This window comes from Manacus candei, unplaced genomic scaffold (assembly GCF_025592945.1).
Source record: "Manacus candei isolate 608988 ecotype Guabito, Panama unplaced genomic scaffold, ASM2559294v1 h1tg000034l, whole genome shotgun sequence".
Lineage (NCBI taxonomy): Eukaryota > Metazoa > Chordata > Aves > Passeriformes > Pipridae > Manacus > Manacus candei.
Window position 1 is genome coordinate 14,300,435 of NW_026138082.1, and position 12,535 is coordinate 14,312,969.

A 12,535-nucleotide genomic window follows, 5' to 3' on the forward strand; every position below is an offset into this window, starting at 1 on the left:
AAAAAGCCCAGGATTCAGTTGGCAGAAGTTACTCGGTGTGACCTGTTGCCAGTTTAGGACTCTCTAAACACAGACACGGGGCCCAGTTTAGAAAGCAGACACGGTTTATTCTGCACAGAGTGCAAGGTGGAAGTTTTCCCTAAATCAAACACTCCAATTCTCGAAAATGTACAGAATTGTAGAATCGTGGCTAGGCTTTGTGAACAAAGATTTGGGAAGGGCTCTACCTACATTTGTTACAAGCACGCTGGCAGCTGGCGGCTAAAAAGGCCAATACAAGATAGACACGTCCGATTGCAAAAGGCACAGCAGAAGGACTCCTTAGGTGGAATATTCTGCAAGACACGACTCTTCTGCGTTGTCTTTTCTCCTCAAGAGTGATCCTGCGTGCGTTCTCAAAGGAAGCAGCAGCATTAAAGATAGTGTGTCTCCAGATCACCCAGTTGGAGGCCAGAGTAGACCAGTTATGGTGATCAATATGGCCAAGGCTGAGATACAAGGACTCAGGGAGTTACAACTTTCTCACTTAAATCCTTTCTCTTACGTGCTTTTTATTGAATGAACTCTTTCAGCACCTATTTTAATTAAAGGTACATAATTAAATCTTGTTTGCAATAACAGTGCTTTAGGATGGAAGCATCATCAAAACATATAAACTGACTTGGTCTAGGCAAGTTAGTATTTGCTCGAGAGATTGCTGAGGTAAAAGGAATGTCCTCTGAGCATGTCTGCCTAACTAAGGAAAAAATACAAAGTATCCAATTATGTCATATTCATTCAAATTACTTCTCTTTTTAATTTTTTTTTTAAATTTGAGAAACTTGAAAGGGATTTTGTGCTGGTATCCAGTCTCAATTTCCAGTTCTGCTAACTTAAATCTGTCTAGAGATGAAACTTACCTGAATATCCAAGCAAACAAGGCCTATATTTCAATGGAATTCAGAACTAGTTAACAGTGTTAAGCACTTTGCCTGCTGAGTGTTCATTGATTACACTTGCTGCTTCCAGTTGCCGACCTGTAAAAGCAGGGGAGCCCTGCCGACACTAAGTTGAACATGAGCCAGCAATGTGCTCTTGCTGAAGAGGTGGCCAACAGCCTCTTGGGCTGTATCAGGAAAAGCGTTGCCAGCGTGTAGAAAGTGGTCTTTTTCTTCTGTGCAGCACTGATGAGGCCACAACTGCAGTGCCAGCTCCGGTCATGGGCTCCCCAGTACAACAAGGACATACTGGAGTAAGTCTAGTGAAGGGCCACTAAAATAACTAAGGGACTGGAGCATCTTTCATTTGAGGAAAGGCTGAGAGAGCTGGGCCTGTTCAGCCTGGAGAAGAGAAGGCTCTGGGTGGGATCTTATCAGTGTGTATAAATATCTGAAGGAAGGGTGCAAAGAAGATGGAGACAGACTTCTTGGTGGTGTCCAGTGAAAACACAAGAGGAAGAAGCCACAAACTGAAATACAGGAAGCTCCATTTAAACATAAAAATAAATTTCTATGATGAGGGTGGTCAAACACTAGAACAGGTTCCTCTTAGAGGTTGTATAGTTTCCATCTTTGGAGGTATTAAATATCTGATTGGAAAAGTCCATGAGTGGCCTGCTCTAGTTGGCTGCTTTGAGCAAAGGGCTTGGCCTAGATGATCTCCAGAGGTTACTTCAAACCTTATTTATTCCGTAGTAGATGTAATATTTTTTTAATTCCTTGAAATCTTATTCAGATTTGACTGAAATTTTAGATTTTGGAAATTGCTGTGATCAATCTCTAGCTTCCAGTGTGGTCTGGCCACTGCATCCTGCAAACTCTGCACCTTACCCTCTCTTGGACCAGCACTTGATTCCTTCCATGCTCACTGTTCAGTCCCTTCAGTGAAAAGCTGAGATTTCCCAGTGAAGTTATGCTAGCATCCCAAGTTAAATACCCCTCTGTTGGTACGTTTGTGCTGACATATGGCATGCAAAGACCTCTTGTACCAACTAACTAAGCATCATGAGCAATCTACCAGCTGTACACCCACTATGCAATTGTCCCTACATCAATGAGTGCATTCATTGATTTCCTGATATTTCTGCTGCCTCTGCCAGTGACTGGAAATCCCTGGCTTATTAGCAAAATGCCTGCTTTTCTTCTAGTCTGCCTTTTTATGCAACTAGACAGGCAGGGCTCCACATGACTTTGGTGCTGCTTCTCAGTTTAAGACTCAGATTTCTACAGCTAGAGCTGGAGCGGATATTGGGGAAAGAGCCTTTTTTAAAGAACAAATAGATTTGGAAGAAAAATATGAAGATTATGGAGGCTGCAATCCAGTGTAAAGCCTAAAAGCCAAGATAAGAACGAGTGCTGGGTGAAGAAGAAGAAAGGCTTTTCTTTTTTCTCACAAGATTCAATCTTCAGTTTAGTGGTTCCAAGAGTTTCTTTTATGAGAATGTTGTTGTGCAGAACTTACGATGGCTCTGCATTCATTATGGAGCATACTGAGGTCGGACATGGCACTTACCATTCACAGAAGCCTGTGGTGAAGAATACCAAGAACTGGCTAAATTTGAAGAGATTTTTGGGGACAGAGATGTGGATAAAGTCAAAACGGTTAAGATATAGAGCCCTTTAGAGAGCTTGCTGAACACACCTAGATAATAGAGGAAGAAGATTCACTGAATAGAGCTGGTGCATTAACGTGGTGATCTTTTTTACTTTCTTAAAGCACCTACATCAGCATTCCTTGTCTTTCCTCCTAACAGATTCTCCTGTCAAATTGTATCTATCAGCTGCTGATAGGAATATTAAGAGTACCGAAATATTAGTATTTGGCAAAGTTCAAAAAGTCATTGGATCATAAAATGGTTTGGGTTGGGAGGGACCTTAAAGATCATCTAGTTCAATCCTCCTGCCATGGGCCGGTATACCTTCCACTAGACCAGCTTACTCAAAGCTCCATCCAACCTGGCCTTGAACACTTCCAGCGGTGGGACATCCACAACTTCTCTGGGCAACCAGTTCCAGTATCTCACCACCCTCACAGTAAAGAATTTCTTCCTAATTTCTAACCTAAACCTGTCCTCTTTCAGTTTGAAGCCTTTTCCCCTTGTCCTATCACTACAGGTACTTGTAAGAAGTCCCTCTACAGCATTCTTGTCGGCTCCTTTAGGTACTGGAAGGTGCTCCAAGGTCTCCCTGGAGCCTTCTCTTCTCCAGGCTGAACAACCCCAAGTCTCTCAGTGTGTCTTCATGTGTAGAGGGTGCCTGCAGGCCACAGGTGCTCCATGTCCATAACATGTCAAACTCGTTGTTCAGAACTCACCTTATGCATGTGGTTATACACAAGTCCAGCATATGGTCTCTAAGCTCTGTGTGTCTCCCATTCATCTGTATATTCTACATGTATGATAGCTATCTAAGGAATGCAGTTTTCTCTAATATCTGGAAATGTCATGGAATAAAACCCAAGCACTGCCACTGACTCAGTGTTGAATTCAGGAAACAGGATAGACCTCCATTCAAATGGAGTGACCCTATAAGACTCTGCAAGTTTTTTGCAGGAGACTGTTAAATTTAAGTTTTGTGGGTTGGTGGATATGTCTGGGTTTTTTTTCCAGTTACAGCATTTTTGTTTTTACAAACATCTTTCCAACCAGAACTGCCTTGTCTCTATTGCCAGAGCTGGCCTTCTAACTCTATTAATGACAACAGAATAGATGGGAAGGAAAGCATGGGCTTTCTCACAAACAACATTGATATAAAATACTGTCTAGAGAGACCACCACAGAGAAGCACTGCTTTCATTTGGGTATTCAAAATAAGATGGGACTGAATTGGACATAAACCTTATTTACTGTTCCACCACAATCAGCAAAGCCCATTGTATCTCTTATTTCCAGTACATTACCCAGCATAAAAAGATTGTGCAGCAGGAAATACTTGATTTTGTGTAGCTTACTGGAGTCTGAGCATCTCAAATAATGCCAAAACGCCCAGATTGGCACAGCTTTCCAGAAAGGTGGCACCACCTATTTCCCCACTGTCTCCTCTTTAAGCAGCTCTTTAACTCGGGGTGAATGTGCTGTGAGGATAACACAAACTTGACATCCAACCCTGAAGTTTTCTTGTATCCAGTGTTTATAGTATGTCTCGAAACTACAATTTGTTCTTGTACTTTAGCAAATACTTAGCGCAAATAGTTAGCTACCATTCATCATTTCTATGTCCCACTTATCCACAGTGCTCAATATTTTAGGCTCCTCTTTGGATATGAAAGAATCCTTTCATCTGCCCTAAATGAACAAGAGAGCTCTGCTGTTTGATACAGTCTGGATTTCTGGCAGTGAGAAAGCTGCAATATGGAGAAACAACGCATATAAAAATAGGTTATTGCACAAAATAGAAGAATTTTTTTTAAATCTGACCCAATATTTACACTGATTGTGTGATGGGACATTGTACCTCACGGTATACAATGGCAGTTCCACAATGTGCTGCAAAGAATTACCAGAAGGCAGTCTACCAAACGCAACACGAGGTATTCTGGGTCAGCTTCCAATAAAGCCAGACTTCTTTTGCTGATAAAAACCTGATGATCTGAGGACACACTGCAGCTTTAAAAAACAGCCAAATGTGAACACATCCTGCCAAAACAGATATGTCAGTAGCACATGCCAGCAGAACTTCTGCCAGTAAAACTTTCTAGTTCAAACAAGGCCAGAAACAGCAGCAGCAGCAGCAGTTACACAGCCCCGGGATGCCTCATGAGCGGAGTTCTTGGTGGCTGCTTTCACAGTGGCAGCAGTGCAAGAGTTGAGGGAAGAGCCCAGCTGCCCTTTTCCTCCCACACCCAGGGCAACATACATCATAGCCTGTATCTCCTCTTCTGTAGGCTCCTGTTGCCGGCCTTGTTTGAGCAAGGCAGTCTTATGGCTGAAGTTCTGCTAGCATGAAGTCTTGGTATTCAATGGTTAATCTGCAGAAGATTTCTTCTTTGGTCCAGTTACATTGGCATTACACAGCACTTCTCTCTAGGCTGCAGTGCAACTGTCCATCTTCGCTTACTCCCCCCGCAGCCCCCTCTCTGCAGTACTGTGCCAATGCAGTAAACCCAGCTTCCAGTAGGTAATTTTCTGCTAAAGGATAACAAAATGGCATCTACGCTCTGCTGGAAAAAAACCAAGATCTCTTTCCATCTCAGACTGATCAGCAGCACGAATGTAGGGTTAGACACAGCTGAGACAGGTATGAGCTTCATTTTGGCTGCTGTAAGTGGAAATTTTCTTTAAATTTTTTGACAAAATATTATGTACTTCAGTGGCAATCACTTTGCAAATACAGTGTCACTTTTGCAGGTGAAAAAAAATTACTGATAATTATTGAACCATGCACCAGTACAGACTTGGGGCCGACCTGTTGGAAAGCAGTGCTGCAGAGAAGGACCTGGTGATCCTGGTGTACAACAAACTGTCCATGAGCCAGCAGTGTGCCCTTGTGGCCAAAAAGGCCAGTGGAGTCCTGGAATGCATTAGAAAGAGCATTACCAGCTGGTCAAGGGTGGTGATCCTGCCCCCCTACTGAGCGCTAGTAAGGCCACATTTGGAGAACTGTGTGCAGTTCTGGACTCTGCAGTACAAGAGAGGCATGGAGCTCCTGGAGTGGGTTCAGTGGAGGGCTACAAAGATGATTAAGAGACTGGAACACCTTTCTTATGAGAATAGGTCAAGAGAGCTGGGCCTGTTCAGCTTCAAGAAGAGATGACTGAGAAGGGACCTTATCCATGTACATATCTGAAGGGAGGGTATCAAGAGGATGGAACCAGGCTCTTGTCGGTGGTGCCAAGCAATAGAACAAGAGACAATGGGCAGAAAATGATGCACAGAAAGTTCCACCTAAACATGAAGAAGAACTTCCTTACTGTGTGGGTGACTGAGCACTGGAACAGATTGCCTGGAGAGGTGGAGTCTCTGTCACTGGAGATATTCTAGAACCCTCTGGACACAATCCTGTGCCATGTGCTCAAGGATGGCCCTGCTTGAGCAGGGAGGTATGACCAGATGACCCACTGTGGTCCCTTCCAACCTGACCCATTCTGTGATTCTGCGAAAGATTTTCACTGATTTTGCTGATGCTGAACTCTCCAACTGGAATAAAAGATAAAATGTGGGTAAGGGCTAAGAAGGTTGTAAATCAAGGCCCAATGTTTCCCGAAAGAAGAATGGTATGGCTGCACAAAGTGGAAAAAGGAGGAGAGTGTCATCTCAGGCATTGGGATCATCTTCTCTAGGGAAGATGTGATTTGCAGGAATAGTAGGAAAGTGAAAAGAAATTAAATATGAGACTGGTTAAAGGGTAAAATTGACTGCTAGGGCAAAAATAACTTTAAAACAATTGTTTTAACTACTGGAGTCAAATGCATAGAAATAATCAAAGTAACCACTACATCATGAGTACAAATCTTACATTCCAAATTTTTATAGCTCTAAGGAGGTATGTACATGAATTTATGAAAATCTCATTTTATTAAATAGGTGTTATCAAATTTTTGGTAAATTCATGTATGAAATAGTTCTGATTTTTGAAGATAAGAGTTTGGAAAGTTTATATCCACTAGGATCTAAAATTTAATTTCCACTGAGCTGAATTGTATTTCCTGCAAATGTGAAATTGGAGAATTCAGTTCCTACTATTGTGATACCTGACTTGGAGTGGTATTTTACAAAGAGTTCCTCAAGGATACATCTCCAGTCATATTTTTATTCATTACCTTAAAATAGGAAGATGGAGTTTTGTTAATGAAATTTGCTGATGACACGGAAGCAGGAGACATCATTAATAAGGAAAGGAATGGCAATATGATACAGGAAGACCTGAATAACCTTGAGAACTAGAGTAATAGAAATGGAGTGAAACTTAATAGGGCAAATTGCAAGCTTGTGCCCTTCTGTACTAATACAAATTTCTGTCATAAGCTACAAGGTCATCAGTTCAGAAACAGAAATATGCAAGTTGTGCCTATGCAAGTTAACAACTGGCTTCAAATGTTAAGGGGATGTGAAAAAGGCAAATTTGATCCTAGAGTCCACTGGGTGACATATTTCAGTAGACAGTGCAAGTGAGTGTCTGGAGGAGGCAGTGCTGAGAGCTCCTCTATAGCTCACTGTCATCCAGAGCATTCACATTCGGTAGAGAGGGACTGAGACTGGGATGAGTGCAGAGAAAGGTTAGTGAGACTGATTGAGGGAGAAGCCTATCATGGCATAAGGCTACAGTGGCCCAGCTTGTTTATTCTGCCAAAGGGAAGGGTGAGAGATTCTCTTCATATCATCTCTTTAAAGAAGATAAAGAACAATTTATGCTAAAAGGCAATGTTGATTCAGGAACAAATGAACATTATTTGATCTGGAAAAATCAGAATGCAAATTTTTTAAAAAATTTAAAACCACTGGTGAAGTAAGATTCTGAAACAGCCTGAAGACTGGAGGAGTCAAAAACCAAAATATATTAAGAGCTGTATTAAAGTTGTATAAAAAGAATGCGTTGAGGTAGTTGCCAGAAATAGCTGGAACAGAGATCCAGTTGTCCCATTCAGTATTCCTCTGAAAAACTTTGAAGTGATTTAGTAGCCATTCATAAAAAAACACAGAAGTAAACATCCTTCATTTCTAAATGAGCTCTGCATTAGCATGAATTAGATAATTTTTTGGTTGGAGAGCCATTTCTTTGTTTTTCCTGGTAATATGAATAGCAGAACTGCTACCAAGGACAAGATGAATACCTGTGGAATTTTTTTATTTCCATCTACAGAACTAATATTTCTCCCTCAGATATCACTGAAGTTATTAGAGCATTACTTTTCCCAGTAGATTGTTTGCAGGCCAGTCGCCTGCCTTAGTCAAAGAGAAAAGCTAAGGAAAAAGGCAGCATAACACTGGGAGCCTTGAAAAGAAAACAACTGTTTTTGCTCTGTGTGTGTGTGTATGAGTCTGTGTTTTCTCTGTTATGCTTTGTTGTGCAACAGCAATAATCTCTATTGCTTTGTAGTATACTCAAAATAAATGGCTTTTTAGATTGATTACATGCCTCGATTTTGCTTTGGCTATTAATCAATCTCAGCAGCTGTTTATTGCTTTGTACATTACAAAGCAATAAAGATTATCCTTTAAAGAGCTGTTAATGCCTCATGGAAAAGTTTGAAAACCATTATTTTTAGAAATAGTACTGCTGATGTGTAATTTTCTGACTTTTCTTTCTTCCTTCCATGTTATTTTAATAGAGCTGTGTGCTTGTGAAACACACAACCAAGTGTCTACCATCTCTGTTGCTTCTTTGGATTCCTTTCCATTGCATCCCATTTCTTTCCTAAATTGCTAAACACAGTGCTTCATAGCTGGCAGTGTTTTGTGTGATGGTCCATATTCATCTGAAGTCAGCAATGCATTTTGCATACAAGGGTACCATCCTCAGAACATACCAGTATCAACACTATTCCTGTTCTTCCTCAAAGTTGTTTTGTTTTTTTTTTCAAGTACAAGTTTTAGGGTTTGCCTACACTGAAAAATGAACCAGTGAAAATCTAACAATGTATTTAGGAATGCAAAGCTCTCTGTGTGGACTCTTCTATTCCATGATAAATAAACTAAGGAAAAAGGTAGTGTTTGTTATTTTGGAACATAAACTTTCCTGTGGGGATTGATACTCTCCTACATACAAAAATATATTTCTACTTGTAGAATTACACTGGGAAAAAAAACACTTTTATTTCTGACAGCAACTGCAGCTCAAATATTTATAGATATCTGAGTGATATTCACGTGACCTTGTCACTGTTGCAGATGTACACTCTTCATAATTGTGCCAAGCCCACCTCCTTTTGCAACACTGCTGGCCTGCTCAGCATCACTTCTGAAGAAAGTCTGGGCTGCTCTGTATTTTTACAGCTGCTGTTTTTCATCACTTCTTGTATTCTACAACCTACCCCTGAGCACAGAAAGGAAGGATTGGGTGAAAGAATTATTTTTCCTTCTGTCCTTGTTTCTATGCCCAGTAAACCACAATCTGTCCCATCCTTTCTGTCTTAGGGAGATTTATGGTCAATGTTAAACCAGCAGCTTAGGTTTTTCAAGCTTTTCTGTGGTCTCCTGTCAGTGCAGTCTTCAGTCATGATGTAAGGGAAACCATTCTAGTGGTGAGAAACTGTTAAATTCAGTTATCTACTTTCTCTTCTTAGAGTATCAACAAAAGTCCGGGGTGTGAACAAAATTTTATAATCATTACCCTCTCCTTCAAAATTGGCTGTTATCTGCTCGTTCTTATCACAACCACTAAGACCACCAATCAGCCACTGGTTGATGCTGAACTTGGTACCAATCTCATTGTCATTAATAATAAAAATGCAAGAAATACCTGGAGATAAGTAGAGATATCTCACATAGTAGTAGCATAACCTAGAACATTGTCCTGGTTTCAGCTGGGATAGAGTTAATTTTCTTCCTAGTAACTTTTACTGTGCAGTGTTTTGGATTTAGGATGAGAATAATGTTGATGAGAAAGGGATGTTTTAGTTGTTGCTGGGCAGTGTTTACACTAAGTAAACTGCTTCTCACACCACCTCACCAGCAAGTAGGCTGGAGGGCACAGGAAGCTGAGAGTCAACACAGGCCAAAATAGTGACCCAAACTGGCCAAAGGGACATTCCATACCATATGGCATCATGCCTAGTATATAAACTAAGGGGAAAGCTGGCTGGAGGCTGCTGCTCAGGAACTGGCTGGGTATCTGTCAGTGGGTGATAAGAATTTCATTGTGCATCACTTGTTCTGCATATACTAATTCTATTTTTTTTTTTAAATTTTACTTTTTTCCTTTTCAGTCCTATGAAACTGCCTTTATCTCAGCCCATGAATTTTACTTTTGTTTACTCAATTCTCTCCACCATCCCACTGGGGTGGGGAAGAGTGAGCGAGCAGCTCTATGGTATTTAGCTGCCTGACAGGTTAAACCACAGCAAATGTGCAAAAGCAAAGAAGAGAAAAGACATACAAAATGGCAATATTAATTTGGTGACAGGAAGCTTACCTGAGGATAAATGCAGTAAAATGGAAACACAGTGAAAAAGAGTAAGTAAGCATGAAATGGTGCACGCAATCCTTCTTTCTTTTTCCTTTTAATTGACATCTATTGTAGGGATTTTTTAAATCATCAAAATATTCCTGGAGGATACAGTTTCACATTTTGGTAGTAGGTGAATGCAGCCCATTCATGTTATGAGTCTTCAGTTTTGTAAAATTACTTACAAAATTAGATCCTGCGGACTGACACATGTGAGAGGAAAAGACTCACTCATCTAAGAACAGCTATTTTTAGTAGGTGTATAAAGTGGAATGGATAAATAAAGTAGGTAATATGCCATGATGAATTTGCCTGGTGAACCTCATTACAACATCTGGAGAACTTACTGTAGACAGAGATTATGTAGTGGAAGATTACTTATCTTTTGAGACATCACCTGTCATCATCCCTTTTTCTGAGGACAAGATATAGAATACAGGCAGTGCAAAGAATTGCTCTTAAATGATACAAAAACTCCCATTCAGCAAGGCTCAATAGAATCAAAAAGACCAGCATTGCAACATGCTGTGAAATGTTAATAGCCAGTGGAACATTAAAAAAAACCCTGAAAATAGCCCCATTGTAGATTTAATAGGATTTTTCAGGTATGTGTAAGTCTAAATACACTGGAAGTAGAGTAAGTACAAGTTCCTAAAACCAACACTTCAACATGGTCTATTTTACCTTAATTTCCACAATATGAATACTTAAAAAGTATTCCTCTTATTTTGAAAGCAAGGTTATGTTTTTGATGATAAAGCATGGACACAGAAACTGTGTTTTCATCATGTGAGGTAACATGGCTGTGGCATTGCTGGCTGCTGCAGCATCACTGTCCAGGCAGGACACACTGAGGAATCAGATTAGGCTATTGACAAAGAACTGCACAGATACATTTTCTTTTGCTATTCCCATGGTGTTTATGAATTCCTGTTTCTTTACTGCAAAAATCAGTCAGGCATCTTGGCATCAAATGACTGAACCTTATTTGCGCCACACCACTAGTTTAAAAGTGATCAGTCCTTCACACATTAGAAGGAGATGACACAGATTCAAGCAATGAAAATTTCTCCAAGATGTTTAATCTCTGTCAGGTCCAGGAGGTCAGTCAGTAACAAGACTGTAACTGTACTCCAGAGTCACTCTAGAAAAATGACCTTTTACAGTTTAGCATATGTTTAAACATAATTGACAGACAGGAAGTAAGATAATCACACCCTATGGGGTCTTGCAGCTGCAAGACCAAAGCTGGGGGAAATTTGGAAGGCAGGCATAGGTATAGGCATAGGCAGGTAGTATAGACAGACTGTGAGAAGCAGATGAAACTGAAGGTATAGAAAACAGCATTTGCTGGGTGGGAGAGGTTTAAAAGCTCCAGTATTGCCTTTAATTGTCTTCTTTTATCACACCACTTTTTCAGGCAGTTCTTTTCTACCTTTCAGTTCTTCACTTACTGCTTCTGGAGCAAGCCCACACAAGGAGCTTTGTTCAGTAAGCTCTCAAATACTTTCTAATACTCTCCAGCTGTGATACAAGAATAAAATAATATTAGTAAATGTAAGAAGCAAATAAGGATCTCTTATTGTACAGCTACAACCCTAAGACTACAAATATGTGCCAAAAGATGACCTACTGCCAAGCTAAATCCAGCCTGTTGTGTTTTATGGTACTGTAGTGTATTGACCAACAATCCTCCTCCTTCCTCAGCTTTCTGGTCATCTTTAGGATTGTGCTGAACAACAATTGTGTCTTGGATGTAACATCATTTTACTAGTGTGTTTATATATCATCTCACATTATGAAGACTTGGCTGTGACTGGATGCCAGGGTGTTATCAGTTTGCAAGTGATAGATGAATCAAACAAATGAAGCTGAACAACAAAGAATGAGTTCAAAGTGAAAACTAAGGATGTATGGTCACTAAAAGAAAATTTTCTAAGTTTATCATTTTTAGAAAACAATTGTTGTAAACTTCTCAGATATTGAGGGTTTGCCTTACATCAGGGGATATGAAAGGAAAAGCATTTATGAAGAAATGGTAGACTTCACTTCCAAAGCAGCTGTGCTTCAGAATTTGGCCCATTAAAATTTGACTACTGGTTAGCTAATCAAAGTGGAATTTTGGAGTCATCAAGTTCAATAGAGAAATTCTCTCTTCATACTCCGCCAGCAATGTCAAATGTTAATAAGAAAATGCTTGTTCTAGTTCCAGGAAGTTCTGTGGGGATCCTGATCCCTGAATGATATACAAATTCACTTTGTTAGGAGTAATGTTTTTCCAAGAAAAGGACACACTGCAAATTTGAACTGCAAATTAATGAGGAATCTAACAAAAAAAAAAAAGCATAGATGTGCTGGTTCTGGCTAGGACAGAGTTAATTATCTTCGCAGTAGCTGGCACAGGCCTATGTTTTGGATTTATGCTGGCAACACTTTTGATAACACAGGGATGTTTT